Source organism: Asparagus officinalis, chromosome 1 (genome assembly GCF_001876935.1).
Source record: "Asparagus officinalis chromosome 1, Aspof.V1, whole genome shotgun sequence".
In the NCBI taxonomy this organism is placed as follows: domain Eukaryota; kingdom Viridiplantae; phylum Streptophyta; class Magnoliopsida; order Asparagales; family Asparagaceae; genus Asparagus; species Asparagus officinalis.
Genome location: NC_033794.1, coordinates 74217698 through 74231262, shown reverse-complemented (window position 1 = coordinate 74231262; position 13565 = coordinate 74217698). Strand labels below are relative to the sequence as shown.

Sequence of the window (13565 nt, the reverse complement as noted above, 5' to 3'; positions counted from 1 at the left end):
TTGGTTCAAAATGAATTAAACGATGAGAATTATCCCTAACCCAAGTTTGCATACACCAAAACTATTTCTTTTTATACTTTTTTTAATAAAAGTTAATTTTTTAATGAGGAGAGAATGGAAAAAGAGGAAAATCCTAACTAAAACAAATCAAAATCAATCACTTTTCAATCACTTTAACCTTAGGATTAAGCCTAACTCAACTAGACTAGCTCCTAACCAAAAACTCCTAAAGTGAAAATATTAAAGCTTTACTCGGATAGTTAGCCAGGTAAGGATAGTACTAGAGGGTGATCGGAGATCAATTAAGTACCTCGTTTCTTACGGAGCACTTTACGCAATCCCTAAACCTTGCCTTAGACACCAACTAATCCAAGAAAACCTTGCCTTAGTATATAAGCTGCATTGCTAATGGATTTTCTTCTATACTCTGTACCCTTAAAATTTACATTTTAGTGATGTGTTCGCTTGTATAAGGTAACAAGGTGAAACTTAAGGTTCTTCCGGCATTCTGCCTAAAGGATCGAACCCAAACTCTCAAACCCAACTCCTTAATCAACTACACATAAAAGCACAAACAAAAGAGAAGTTGAATACAAGGAAAAGTCAAGAAATATCAACCACCAACACCCTTAACTACTGGTGATGCTCCCTGTTGTACACAAGAAGATACAAGCAATGTTCATGAAAGAAAAAAAAAAGTTGATTTCGGAGATCCCCCAGAATGTTGGGGGGGTTGCAGATAATCCCCCTAAGCTATTTGAATACAACACCCCACCCCCCACCCCCCACCCCTAAAAAAAGGAAAAAGGGAAAAAAAAAGAAAGCAAAGCAAAACTAAACAAAAACAGAAAGGGTGTCTCACATAACCTCCCTAAAAAAAGGGAAGAAGAAGAAGAAGAATGACAGTTGATTTGTGTTTTATAGTGGACTAGGGCTTGGAATTTATAACGGTTCCGATTTTAGATTCATAATGAATTTAGTTTTTGTTAAAATAATTAAAAATAAGGACATAGTAATCTAACCTAAAAACTATCCAATTTCTAACATAAATTTAGATGAGGATTAAATTTGAGGGAGTAAGACAAGTTGAGCGGTAAATTTAGAATTACGATGATTTGAGGGGAGGAGCGATTTAAAAATACCTATAACATGAGGGATATGTACTAAAAAAATCCAAACTTAAAAATGTTGGTTGTTAAACATTGGCATTGTAAAAAATTTCCAATAATGTTCAATAGCTTTGCAACAATTTTTCATTTAAAAACTAAAGTTGTTAAGTAGAAACAATCAATATGAGAGAAATGGGGGTAGTTTTGTAAAATATTAAGATTTGGGATTAATTATGCAGACATGATATGCATGAGGGGTATATAAGCAAAATCCCTTTTCATCTTCCTTTTTCCCCCCTTCGAACAGTAATCCGTTAGCTGCGCTCCAAATTAGCGTATCCCCTCTCCCTCCTAAAACCCTAACCCTAATCCCCAAAGATGAGCACCGCGATCCATCGAACGCCGGGATCCAAACCCCAAGAGCGCCAATCCCTCTTCTTCCGCGACCTCGCCTCCCCTATCTCCGCCCACAGATCCTCCCGCTTCGCTACCCCCGGCCAGGCCGCCGCCGTCTCCGCCCTATGTCGCGAAACCTTCGGCACATCCGCGATCCCCCTCCCCCTCCTGTCTTCACCCTCGAGGACCGCATCGATTTCTCACCGGACCCCGCCGTCCACGAGATCCCGGCCTCGCCGAGGACCCGAAGACCCGACTCGGTGAGAAATTACTTCTCTACCCCTTCGCCGATCGGGACGAAGGCGGCCGAGAGGAGTGGGAACGCGGCGGCGGGAAGCGGAAGCTGTGTGGGCCGGCGCAGGGGAGGCGAGGAGAAGGGGAAGGGGTCGCCAGTGGAGGGAGTTGTGAAGGTGATCTCCGGGGGCGTTGGTTATGCTGCCGCCTCCGAGGGAGGTGGCCAGGCCGGAGATGAGGAGTCAGACGCGGATGGCGAGGGATGGGATGTTGGATGAAGAGGAGTGGGTTACTGTCTATGGGTATGATGGTCGATTTTTGCATGTGAATTGTGCAATTTTCAGTTTTAGTGCCAATGCTTGTTCTTTAGCTAGAGATTTTGTTTAGTGCCAAGTTATATGAATGTTATGACTCACAAGTATGTCATGTTGCCATTTAGATTTCCTAGGACAGTAGGGCGTATTCCTGATGACAATTAATCCCCATTTGCGATTACCGAATAATTTGGGACCCAATCGTTAAATTTCAGTGTAATAATAAGCTAGGCGATTATATACATCAACTTTACATGAAAAAGCAATTGAATTGCAATAGCTATCAAGCTCAGCTCCTACTATTTGTCCTTGCCACATTCTCAGTAACTGAATCTTTTCCCATTGGGACCAACATTTTCTCTACTGCTAATTATGATAAGCTTGGTTGATGACAAAGGCAATAGGAGTGGAATGATGTTCGTTAGTACTGTTACATAATTTCTTTATAAGATACGAATCTAAGGCTAGGCCTCAATCCGGAGTTAACTGAGACCTTAGCATCTGCTACTCCCAGCTTTCATCTGACATACCCTTTATGATGTCAGTGTCTACTTGTTATTGTGAACATATAAAAGCACTCTATATACTTCAATTTTCAAGGTGTGCCTCTGAAAGAAGTATTCCCTTTGCTCTAATTGGGTGCTTATCTGATGAAGTATGAAGTTATGGACTTATGAGTCTGATATACAATGTTGTTACCTCATTTGTTTTAGAGGAAGCCTATATAACTTACTCAGTATAGATAGGATGACAAACTGACTTGAACAATGCTTACCGCTAAGGAAGAAAAAGCTTCCATCAAATTTAGCATGGAAAGATCGAGTTATTAAGAAACTAGAATTAAGCCTGATTTTGCATAATTATCTATTGGATAATATTATGTTGTTAAATACTTTAACAAAGTTTTTCCATGTTAATTAGCTTAATTTCCTTCACGTGTTAAGTTGCTGGGAGAATATTCTTGGTATCACAAACTGTTAGTTTTTAATATAGATATTTTGATGAGCTATATACTGGTTGTAGTTTCTCCCATTTTCCTCAATTTTCAGTGAGCAGTAAACGTGGACAAATTAATAAGCAGTCATCTTAAATCGATTTTCCTATATATGTCGCTTTTGTCTTTGTAGTTGATACGAGTTTCTTGCCATTGTATTTTACGGCTTACATGTTTACTTCCGTTTTTGTAAGCAGTACTTCCTATTGTTGCATGGGTACTCAAGGAAGATTTAAAATTCCTAACATGTTGCAAAGAATGAACTGTACAGCAAGGAAAATATTAAATAAACAAATAAGCACATCATTTATAATTTCCCAAATCAAGGGATACTCATGTAACCATGTTTCCTATATTCAATACAATAAATACCGTCATTATGAGTCATATGGTTGACATAGATATAGCATTTTTTATTTTTTTTATTATCACCATCTGCGTATATCATTTTCATGCTAATGCATGCACTAGTAGTTCCATTATTCCAAGTCTGACGTGACTTTTCATTTTCTCCTGCCTCCAGATTTTCCCCAGGGGACACTAACTTGGTGCTATGTGAATTTGAGAAATGTGGTGTAATATTGAAACACATCCTTGGTCCAAGGGATGCTAACTGGATGCATATTCTCTATCAGGTATAATTTGGGTTGACTCCTTTTTTATTTTTGATATAAAACTAAGGTTTAACGAGAGGCTTTTTTCATTCCTTAACAAAAGTTCCATATCATTTTTATATTACTGTGTACAATTTATCCATTAAATATGAACATCTAAGAGAAAATTCATTCTGTATAAAAGAAAAGAAATTGATAATTTGAGAATTCTGCACATGAAATATGTTAATGCATGATTTTAGGGTGTTTTCTTGTTTATCCATTAAATATGAATATCTAAGGGAAAATTCATTCTGTATATAAAAAAAAAGACATCGATAATTTGAAAATTCTGCACATGAAATATGTTAATGCATGATTTTAGGGTGTTTTCTTGTTACTTGGAACCGATCCAAGCATAAATTCATATAATGTCACCACTGTTTCAAAATCTCTAGTGATGTGTTACCCACTGAAAATAACAATTAAGATAATAGCCCATTCATTTGGACATCTAATTCAACCTAGAGTTACAAATTCTTTGATTTTGGTCATTTAATATATTAGGCTATCTTCAGACTGGGGTTTATTACCTGGCTCTTGACAAGAAACAGAGAAGCTTAATACAAGATTGACATATCTTATCATCAGCTTGGCTAAATTTACATGTTGCTTGTTTTCTACTCGTGCATCAATTGGCATCCATTTTCTGGGAATGCAGACGAGTTTAGTTCTATTGGTTGCTTACCTTCTTGACATAGGAATTAAGTCAGGTCCTTGTTGTATATATATGCATTGAGAAATTTTGATGGTGAACTACTGATTGAGAAAAACAATTGAATATTGCACTAGTTATTAATACTCATACATCAAGTGAAATAAAGCCCATAAAATATGATCTTATTGGTTAAATTACCAGATTGGTATTCTAACTTGACCCTATTTTCCAATATGGTATTTATTTATGCTCCGGCCTCAATACTGTAGTTTAATTTGTGCTTTGGTGACAATATTGCCCTTCTTTCTCGCCGACGTGGAGAATTTCGGCGAATTGCTTTTTTTTTGAAAATTTATTCCATCCCCCGACCTATCAACACTATTAAACCTACACCCTCAACCTCCTCCAATTTAAATTTCTTCCACTACTTTATCCAATAAGATCCATTTTGAGCCCCCTCTTTCAAACATAACCTCCCCTAATTCAAACATAACCTCTAATCCAACCCTAACAACCTTTATCCAAGTCTATCGATACCAAGTTGGATTAGGTTTTATGTTTGAATTGGGAGAGTTTGGAGGAGAAAGAGGGCGTTCCATTGATGAGAAGGACAGAAAGAATGAAGGAGAATCTTATTGGGTAAAAGGTTGGAAGAAATTTAAATTAGGAGAGAGGCTGAAGGAGGAGAAGGGTGTAGATCTAATAACTTTGATGGGTCACCTGATGGAAGAAGTTTTCCCAAAAAAACAAACAAACCAATTCGTCGGAATTCTCGCCGCTGGCGAGATAAGATGGCCTTATTGTTATCGGGCACAAGTTAAAATATCATATTGACGCTGGGTAGAAATAAATACTATATTGTAAAATATGGTCAAGTTAGAATACCGATACTGTAAATTAGCCTAATCTTATTGAAATATGATATTGTGTGAGTTGTAACTCGTGTGTAGGTAGCACAGCGAGTCTGACATAAAGTTGAAAAATAAAAAACATGCAACTCAGAAGTACTCGTATCCTTTTCAATACAAAGAACTAGTGGGTATAGATACTTGAAATTCTTCCTCAGTCTGCACTCTCCCAGAAACCAAACAGAAAACGCTGGCGATTTCTCTGCTGCTTTCCCTCACACTCCTTGTTGCAGAATACAACCTTAGCATGTTATTGTTTCCTTGCCAGAATGTTTGAATTAGTTTTTCGGTTTAGTAGCTTGTTCTGACATATATCCTATCAGTAATTTGCTTTTGATGACTTATCCCCTACTTTCTAGAACCGATACGATGCTCAAAAGGCTCTAGGGAAGAACGGGGTCCAACTAAACAGCGTTCTCATAATCGGGGTGAAGCCTATAGATCCAATGCAGCGCCAATACTTAAACGAAAGCCAAACCAGCAACATCCACGGGGGTTTCATGGTTTCTTTACCTCTGCGGTCCACATCAGCGAGGTCTTCTGCTCTCAGCCCGGTGGCTGCATCCTATTGCCCGGCCTATCTACAAAATGGTGGGACTGTAACTAATGATGGTGGGCGGCGTTCAACCAGTGGAGCCATTGCTTCTCCGGCGAAATCTGTTGTGTCTAAGGTTATGGACTTGATGTTTGGGTTCTGAGTAATAGAGGAAATGTTATTGCCTTGGTGGAATGTTCTTGGCTTTGGGAGAGAATTTGCAAATTACTAGATTTTTACAGTGTAAAGCTAAAGAAGAGCCTGGGGCTTCTGATTTTGATTCGATGGCTTCAGAAGAAATTGTTGTTCAGCATTTTGTACTTTTTATGTTCTTAGCCGTGAAAGATTTGTACTAACTAAAAAACTATACCAGGCAAGTGTGAGTTTATTAAGGGGTTGTGTCTGGGCCCCAAAAACATAAACTTCATGTGACGAGGCCTTTCATATTTTTCCCGATTTAAATCAGCCTCTTGATGTGTGACACTTTATACTGCAGTCTTTTTTATCAATTATTACATGCCAGCTAAGCTAAAATCCTCAAATTATCTTTATCCTCTCTCCTCAATCTCTCAGACCCAGCAATCATGTCATCTTTCTCTCTCATCTCCTCTCTCTCTCTCTCTCTCTCTCTCTCTCGAAAACTAAGAGCTTTCTCAAGCTCGTCACCCTGGCCATCGCCATCCTCGCCGTTGCCGCCTCCGCTCAGGCCCCCAAGGCTCCCCTCCCCTCATCGAGTTCGTCGCTGTCTCCCCTCCTCCACCCGTCCTCGTCGTCGTAGATCGCCGCCACTTCCCCGCCGTAGATCGCCGTTGCAGAGTTTGATAGCTTTATTCAAGGGGGAAAGATGTGCTCCTAGGCATGCAAACAATTGGTATATGGATTACAAGTTCATGTGCATCTGCACAAAGGCTTGACTTGACTTATAGTTAACAAAGCCTTCATACTGCAGAAGGAGTCTGCATGTGGAGATAGCTGCGGGCGTAATCTTGGGCCAAACTTTTCAGGCTGTAATGAAGAATGCTCATGGTGTTTGATGAGAAAGATGATTGTAGCTAATACACATTCTCTTGCAAAATTTGAAGAAAGAATAACGTCTCTTGTGAACTTAGTATTATTAAATTTATGGATTTTCAGATGATGACAGAATCCAAGTTATTTACATTTATCTGTAATCATATTTTGGAAATTGATTAATTTCTTGGTGCTCGGTGGTTTTGTATTCTTTTACTTTTTGTAAACTTTTGGATGTTCCTTTCTTAGTTGTTTAATGCTTTTGTTGAGTGGCATTGCATGAATTTTCCTTTTGTTATTACATGTAGTCCTTTGTTTGCTGTAAAAGACTTACATCCTCTCTATACTGACACCATGTTATGATTTTTAACTCCTAGCTATAAGAATTTCATAACATTGTTTGTATTGCAGTTCTAGCCCACAACTTACTAGTTCTAAACCCAACAAGGGTTTTTACATGCACACTTGTTAATTCTTGATTCTGCGTTAGTTCTAGCTTCTATTACCCTAGTTCTAGCTTGTATACAGCCAGTTCTAGCCCACACCTTGCTAGTTCTAAATCCAACAAGGGTTTTTTACATGCACACTTGTTAATTCTTGCTTCTGCGTTAGTTCTAGTTTTTATTACCCTAGTTCTAGCTTGTATACAGCCAGTTTTAGTTCACAACTTGCTAGTTCTAAACCTAACAAAGGTTTTTACATGCACACTTGTTAATTCTTGTTTTTACGTTAGTTCTAGCTTCTATTACCCTAGTTCTAGCTTGTATACAGTCAGTTCTAGCCAACACCTTGCTAGTTCTAAACCCAACAAGGGTTTTTTACATGCACACTTGTTAATTCTTGCTTCTGCGTTAGTTCTAGCTTCTATTAACCTAGTTCTAGCTTGTATACAGCTAGTTCTAGCCCACACCTTGCTAGTTCTAGCCCACACCTTGCTAGTTCTAAACCCAACAATGGTTTTTTACACGCACACTTTGTTAATTCTTGCTTCTGCGTTAGTTCTAGCTTCTATTACCCTAGTTCTAGCTTGTATATAGTCAGTTCTAGCCCACACATTGCTAGTTCTAAACCCAATAATGGTTTTTTACGTGCACACTTGTTAATTCTTGCTTCTGCGTTAGTTCTAGCTTCTATTACCCTAGTTCTAGCTTGTATACAGCCAGTTCTAGCACACACCTTGCTAGTTCTAAACCAAACAAGGGTTTTTTACATGCGCACTTATTAATTCTTGCTTCTGCGTTAGTTCTAGCTTCTATTAACCTAGTTCTAGCTTGTATACAGCCAGTTCTAGCCCACACCTTGCTAGTTCTAAATCCAACAAGGGTTTTTTACATGCACACTTATTAATTCTTACTTCTGCGTTAGTTCTAGCTTGTATTACCCTAGTTCTAGTTTGTATATAACCAGTTCTAGCCCACACCTTGCTAGTTCTAAACCCAACAAGGGTTTTTTACATGCACACTTGTTAATTCTTACTTCTGCGTTAGTTCTAGCTTGTATTACTCTAGTTCTAGCTTATATACAACCAGTTCTAGCCCACACCTTGCTAATTCTAAACCCGGCCTTCGTATTTTACCTTCACGTTTGTTAATTCTTGCTTCTACGTTAGTTCTAGCTTCTATTACCCTAGTTCTAGCTTGTATACAGCCAGTTCTAGCCCACACCTTGCTAGTTCTAAACCCAGCCTTCGTATTTTACCTTCACACTTGAGCAGAAACTACAGAAATTTCTCAGAGCCTTCACAGCTACTTAACAGGGCCATGTTCCCTTAAATTTTAATTAAAAAAAAAACAATGTGACAGACCAGAAGCATGAACAAGAAAAATATTTAAAACATAAAGGAGCAAAATCCATAGCTAAGCAAGGATTCTAAATTTTCCTTGCCACAATATTCGAATTCATGAAAGTTCGACATGTAAGTAGAAAATCTATGTAGGCCAAGAATGCATGCGCAAACAAGAAAAACTTCCAACTTGCACTTCCACAGAGAAAACTGAGCATAGATGACAACTGAGACAGACTACATACATACAACATCATCAAAATAAAAGAGGGGGGAAAATTGATTTGCTGAAACTCGAACATGTTAGTGTGTCAAAAAATTGTGGATGGACAAGTAAAATTACATCCTATACATGACTAAGCTTCAGTAAGGTAGATAAAACTTCCTTCATGACTGACCGCTCCTCTGCATTGAATCGGGTACATGATAAGGCTAACTCTAGGACTTTAACAACCTTACCTCCCTGTGTTGCAGTCGGAATGTCCATTGCATCGTCCACAATGCTAAGCACAACATCTACTCCACCTTGAAAGGATTTCTCCACAAACTCTTGCAATGAGATATGCTCTCCATCATGTTCAATAGTCCCAGTTAGCCTTATTCTGGTGAAAAGCTCCATCATAACTATACCGAAGCTGAAGACGTCAACCTTTATGGTTACATTCCTCATGTATGCAAATTCTTTAACATAGAAAACACATCGATCAGTGACTGTTAAATATCCCTTTTAACTATACTCTGTTCGTGAAAGTGCTAGAGTGGACTCGGTATATGCATCAATCGCTATGAGTATCATTGCTTACAAGGTCATTGGATCCTTTTCAATAGAGTCGTTAGTGTTAATGGCGAAGAAAATACATCTTATGTACCAATCTATCAATCCTTAAGCTATACTTAACATCTTCATGAAATAATATCTTTGTTAACAAGTTTAGATGACATTCTCCAATAAAAGTTGTTCCCCTTGCAGCCGTTGTTGTTGTGGTTATCCTTAACCTTGGATATGAGCTAATTTACTTCCACCTATTGAACTTTGTTGCATATAATTTATTCTTTTATTATCTAGTTATTTATTTTAATTCCAAATCGGCTTAGCTTTGTTGCATATAATTTATTCTTTTATTATCTAGTTATTTATTTTAATTCCAAATCGGCTTAGCTGTTTATGTATTATGTGAGCTATGTTTCACAGAACAATAGGAATAGCTAATTTTCTCCTAAAAGTGTGATAATTAGTTAATATGCATAATTAAATAATATCAAACCTCAGGCCCTCGCTTTTCGAGCGTTTTCCTCAAGCTCTGCGATGGCGATCTACGGCGGGGGAGCGGCGGTGATCTACGGTGACGAGGACGGGTGGAGGAGGGGAGGCGGCGACGAACTCGAGGAGGGGAGGGGAGCCTTGGGGGCCTGAGCGGAGGCGGCAACGACGAGGAGGGCGAGGGCCAGGGTGACGAGCTTGAGAAAGCTCTTAGTTTTAGAGAGAGGAGAGAGGAGAGAGAGAGAGATGAGAGAGAGAGAGAGAGAGGATATGAGTTATGGGTCTGAGGGATTGGGGAGAGAGGATAAGGATAATTTGGGGATTTTAGCTTAGCTGACATATAATAATTGATAAAAAAGGCTGCAGTACAAAGTATCACACATCAAGGGGCTGATTCACATAGGAAAAAATATGAGTGGCCTTGTCACATGAAGTTTCTGCTTTTGGGGCCCAGACATATTTTTCCCAAAAACAAAACAAAACAGATCATCTCCCATATTCATCCTGATGCTCCAATTTCTTTAGTTTCTAGTTTTTTGTTTTCTGGTCAAGCATTGAGGCCACAATTAAGATCAGTCCCGAACATGCTTCATATGGAGTTGCGGTTGGTGTTATTCATGATTTTAGATGCAAAATCAAAAGCTCCAAATAACAAGCGAGCAAGAAATTGGAGAACAACAACTAAACATTTTAACTTATCAATGCATTCATCTATTATTGAATTATACCTAATGATATTCTCCGTGATATTCTAAAAGCCTTAAAGTGGGGAAAAATTAGAATAATATACATTGAACATTTTAGGTATTTAAATAATTCAATTAGAAAAAGGAACAATTTAGAATAATATACATTGAATTATACCTAATGATATTCTCCGTGATATTCTAATGCATTATACCTAATGCATTCATCTATTATTGATTTTCTTTTTAACTATTATTAATAATTATAATTATGTGTAATACTTTATTAAATGATTAACTTTTAATATTTTATATAATTAATAATTCTTTATAATAAATTATCATATATTCATGAATTTTGTTATCATTATAAATTATTAATATATTCTAGCGAATGACCAAATAATTTGAGAAAATGAAAATGTGCATAGTTAATGAGAGGTTATGGATCATTAGTTTTATAATTAATGATATAATTTTGAGTTATAAAAAATTGAGGGGATAAAAAAGGAAATCAAAAGTTTTGACATGGATATTCCCTTTTATGGGTAGTATAGATTTAATAAAAAGGCTAAAATAGGCTTTTGTCATTTATGATATCCCTCTCCAACCTTTCATTGAATTTCATCTCCAGAAATCCGAGCATCCATCATCTCAACGCGGTTTCATAAATTCTCAACTTGTATATTCTTAAGTACAAAAATAAAATAAAAAAAAACAAAACAAAATAGATCATCTCCCATATTCATCCTGATGCTCAAATTTATTTTGCTTCTAGTTTTATGTTTTCTGGTCAAGCCTTGAGGCAACAATTGAGATCAGTCCCGAACATGCTTATGGAGTTGCAGTTGGTGTTATTCCTGATTTTAGATGCAAAATCAAAAGCTCTAAATAACAAGCGAGCAAGAAATTGGAGAACAAGAACTAAACATTTTAACTTATCAATGCATTCATCTATTATTGAATTATACCTAATGATATTCTCCGTGATATTCTAAAAGCCTTAAAGTGGGGAAAAAAATTTAGAATAATATACATTGAACATTTTAGGTATTTAAATAATTCAATTAGAAAAAGGAACAATTTAGAATAATATACATTGAATTATACCTAATGATATTCTCCGTGATATTCTAATGCATTATACCTAATGCATTCATCTATTATTGATTTTCTTTTTAACTATTATTAATAATTATAATTATGTGTAATACTTTATTAAATGATTAACTTTTAATATTTTATATAATTAATAATTCTTTATAATAAATTATCATATATTCATGAATTTTGTTATCATTATAAATTATTAATATATTCTAGCGAATGACCAAATAATTTGAGAAAATGAAAATGTGCATAGTTAATGAGAGGTTATGGATCATTAGTTTTATAATTAATGATATAATTTTGAGTTATAAAAAATTGAGGGGATAAAAAAGGAAATCAAAAGTTTTGACATGGATATTCCCTTTTATGGGTAGTATAGATTTAATAAAAAGGCTAAAATAGGCTTTTGTCATTTATGATATCCCTCTCCAACCTTTCATTGAATTTCATCTCCAGAAATCCGAGCATCCATCATCTCAACGCGGTTTCATAAATTCTCAACTTGTATATTCTTAAGTACAAAAATAAAATAAAAAAAAACAAAACAAAATAGATCATCTCCCATATTCATCCTGATGCTCAAATTTATTTTGCTTCTAGTTTTATGTTTTCTGGTCAAGCCTTGAGGCAACAATTGAGATCAGTCCCGAACATGCTTATGGAGTTGCAGTTGGTGTTATTCCTGATTTTAGATGCAAAATCAAAAGCTCTAAATAACAAGCGAGCAAGAAATTGGAGAACAAGAACTAAACATTTTAACTTATCAATGCATTCATCTATTATTGAATTATACCTAATGATATTCTCCGTGATATTCTAAAAGCCTTAAAGTGGGGAAAAAAATTTAGAATAATATACATTGAACATTTTAGGTATTTAAATAATTCAATTAGAAAAAGGAACAATTTAGAATAATATACATTGAATTATACCTAATGATATTCTCCGTGATATTCTAATGCATTATACCTAATGCATTCATCTATTATTGATTTTCTTTTTAACTATTATTAATAATTATAATTATGTGTAATACTTTATTAAATGATTAACTTTTAATATTTTATATAATTAATAATTCTTTATAATAAATTATCATATATTCATGAATTTTGTTATCATTATAAATTATTAATATATTCTAGCGAATGACCAAATAATTTGAGAAAATGAAAATGTGCATAGTTAATGAGAGGTTATGGATCATTAGTTTTATAATTAATGATATAATTTTGAGTTATAAAAAATTGAGGGGATAAAAAAGGAAATCAAAAGTTTTGACATGGATATTCCCTTTTATGGGTAGTATAGATTTAATAAAAAGGCTAAAATAGGCTTTTGTCATTTATGATATCCCTCTCCAACCTTTCATTGAATTTCATCTCCAGAAATCCGAGCATCCATCATCTCAACGCGGTTTCATAAATTCTCAACTTGTATATTCTTAAGTACAAAAATAAAATAAAAAAAAACAAAACAAAATAGATCATCTCCCATATTCATCCTGATGCTCAAATTTATTTTGCTTCTAGTTTTATGTTTTCTGGTCAAGCCTTGAGGCAACAATTGAGATCAGTCCCGAACATGCTTATGGAGTTGCAGTTGGTGTTATTCCTGATTTTAGATGCAAAATCAAAAGCTCTAAATAACAAGCGAGCAAGAAATTGGAGAACAAGAACTAAACATTTTAACTTATCAATGCATTCATCTATTATTGAATTATACCTAATGATATTCTCCGTGATATTCTAAAAGCCTTAAAGTGGGGAAAAAAATTTAGAATAATATACATTGAACATTTTAGGTATTTAAATAATTAAATTAGAAAAAGGAACAAGTTCCTTTTACGAATCCTAAAAATAAATAAATAACAAATAAGCAGAGAATCACATCCGTTTGTTTGGCGAGCCAAT

At 35.7% G+C, this 13565-nt stretch overlaps 1 pseudogene; it reads left to right on the top strand.

Annotated features, from left to right (window-relative positions):
• Nucleotides 1403-6260, top strand: LOC109826049 (annotated as a pseudogene).